The 2,639-nt window shown below is 36.7% G+C and overlaps 2 non-coding genes across 2 annotated transcripts; both read right to left on the bottom strand.

The window, feature by feature from the left end:
- Positions 1-184: 184 nt before the first annotated feature.
- LOC112513880 lies at positions 185-327 on the bottom strand. The gene has a single exon (XR_003069342.1). It is a non-coding gene; the product is annotated as a small nucleolar RNA snoR136 (small nucleolar RNA).
- Positions 328-407: 80 nt separating this feature from the next.
- LOC112513888 lies at positions 408-491 on the bottom strand. The gene has a single exon (XR_003069348.1). It is a non-coding gene; the product is annotated as a small nucleolar RNA SNORD25 (small nucleolar RNA).
- Between the last annotated feature and the right edge of the window lie 2,148 nt (positions 492-2,639).

Raw genomic sequence — 2,639 nt, forward strand, 5'->3', positions numbered from 1 at the left:
GTAGGGACCGGTTAAGGCCCGGCCCGGGACCGAATTTTGGCCACCTCTAGCGCGGGTAGACAACTAGTACCAATTAAATAAATAATCACTAGCAAGCAGCTTTATCACATCAGTTTCAAATCATATCAATCAAATAATTAAGAGAATAGATCGAAAGTAATGAAGAATTTGAAAAATTATACGATGATGTAGTTTCCCAACGTCCAAATGCAACATTGAGAATAACACCGGATAGCGAGGGAAACAATTTTTGTAGGCTTCATTCCATCAAAACTTGCCGATACTAATCAGTTTCAGCAAATCCTCATTCAATTTTTATGAAGCCACGAACATAATAGACGTTCAAAATCGTATAATTAAGAACCGTTTGTGAAATGGAAATCAACTTAAATATAGAAGGAGCAAACCGAGACTCAGTCCCTTAGATGTTCATAAGATGCGATCATGTTCGCAAGTCATTACAGGTCTGTTATTGGCTCATCATAGTCGATTACTCCCCCACTTACGAACAATATCCCTTCAAATTACAGAATTAGTGCTTGTGTGATGTGTGTAAACTCGAAATCAATGTAGCTGCTCAATTGTTCTCCAATGAAAACCAAATGAAGATTTGAAAAAAATTAAAACAGCACGCTTGATCTTGCTTCTAGGGAACGAGTCAGACAGAAACTAATTAAATTCATGCCGACCAGATTAGCGAAGCCTGGAAAATTCAATCACAAGCACAAAAAACTGAATATGAACAAGATAATTGACTAAGGGGATTCCCTTACCTTCAACGGCGGGAGAGAGAAGCAGCTTGTGAAATGTAAACCCTAAATGGAGGTTTGAGATTGGGGATGAAAGAAGGGTTGTTATATAGAGGGTTGAACCTGTTACATCCGATGGTTCAGGTGTGGTTTCAGAAATAGACGGCTGAGATTAATAAGCTTATTTGGAATAGCCGATTAGGTCAAGGCGCGGCTACCACCTTAAGCCGTTTGTTTATTTTATAACCCAAATTTTAATGATTTTAATTAGGGTAAATTATGAAGGTAGAAGGTTTTTTTTTTTTATTTTTTTTTTTATACCAATGGTTGTTACTTTTGACCTCATAAATTTCATCACATTGGGACAAAATAATTACTTTTTTACTTTTGAAAACTACTGTAAAATCCAATCATAAACATCTTAGGAATATTAAAAAGATATCAACATAAATAATACAGTTGTACAAACTCAAACACGAAATCAAACCCTAAATTTTGTGTCTGACAAACGTAGATAAAGTAGAAGAGAAGTGGAGGGATGGGTTCATCCATTCGGTTACTTTTTTGCTTATATCTCTTGATTCAAACAATATTGTTGATACAATCAAGATCAGAAGCATTCTCTTCGATCATTTCAAGATCTGAGCATGGGCCTAGTGTGTTCCCAAGTATTGGGGCTCGGATTGGCAAATTATGTCCCTAAAGATGTAGATATGTCCCTATAGATGTAGATAGAGAAGCGACCAAACATATTCATGGAGACCGGGAAGCAAAAGTAAATGCAGTCATGAGGGGAATTTAAAGAGCGTTTGGTTCACAGAATGAAATTTGGTGGAATTAGAATTCATCAAAAGAATTTGACCATGCGTTTGGTTGACAAGAATTGGAATGAAATCTCGCTAAAGAATAGAAACATGCATCTGTGGGGGGTGGGCATGACGTTGTAACGACAACAATGGTCGTGTGGTGGTGTTGGGGGTGAGGGTGAGGGTGAGGGTGAGGGTGAGGGTGGGTGGTGACTTGATGGCAAAAAAATAGTGGTGGGCGGTGATGGTGGGTGGCAGTGGCAGTGGCAGTGGCGGTGGTGGAATTATAATATTAATTGGTGGTGGTGGCGGCGGAGGCAACGATGATGGATATGTTGCCGGGATGAGCAGTGTGGGCGGGGAAGGGATGGTGGTTAAATTGGATGTGAAGGTTATTTTTTATCTTTCTAAAACAAAATCTATACTCCTATACTGTATTAAAAAACATTTGCCCCAAAACTCTTAATTACAACACACAAAGCATAATATATTATTGTTTAATGCATAAACTTAAAAAATCTCTTAATAACAAGTTAAAAGCACAATGTACAACCCGTAAATGTTGACTGCTTCTTCAGGTTAGTTCTGATCCCACTTTCTAATATTTCATTCAAATTTCAAAGTTCACGTTTACTTCTTCGACAATCCTCGATACCTGTTTTGGGGGGGGGGGGGGGAACAGACAAAATGTGAGTCAATTTTAGTTTTTTTTTTTTTTGGTTTTGTTTAAAGCAATTAGTTATAATGTAGACTAGGAACACCATATTCACTTTGTGATGCAGCAACAGATTGGAAGAGATTGGAAATGTTGTATGGTTGACATTCTTTAGTAGGCATGCTTAGAGTGTAGTGGTTAAGTAGTATATACATTGAGTAAAAATTTAAAAACCAGGATTGGCAAACATTAATGAAGGACCCTTTTCCTTATGAATAATTTTTTGTATTGTTTTAGCATTGTACAATGTTAATCTAAATGTTTTGCTCGTATAAGCATATTATTTATATATATCTATACTATATTATAATGCATTTGGCTAAAACTCTTAAAAACTCTTAAACTCTTAAACTCTTAAACCCGTTCATC

Source organism: Cynara cardunculus, assembly GCF_001531365.2.
Source record: "Cynara cardunculus var. scolymus isolate 2C chromosome LG 5, CcrdV1, whole genome shotgun sequence".
NCBI classification, from domain to species: domain Eukaryota; kingdom Viridiplantae; phylum Streptophyta; class Magnoliopsida; order Asterales; family Asteraceae; genus Cynara; species Cynara cardunculus.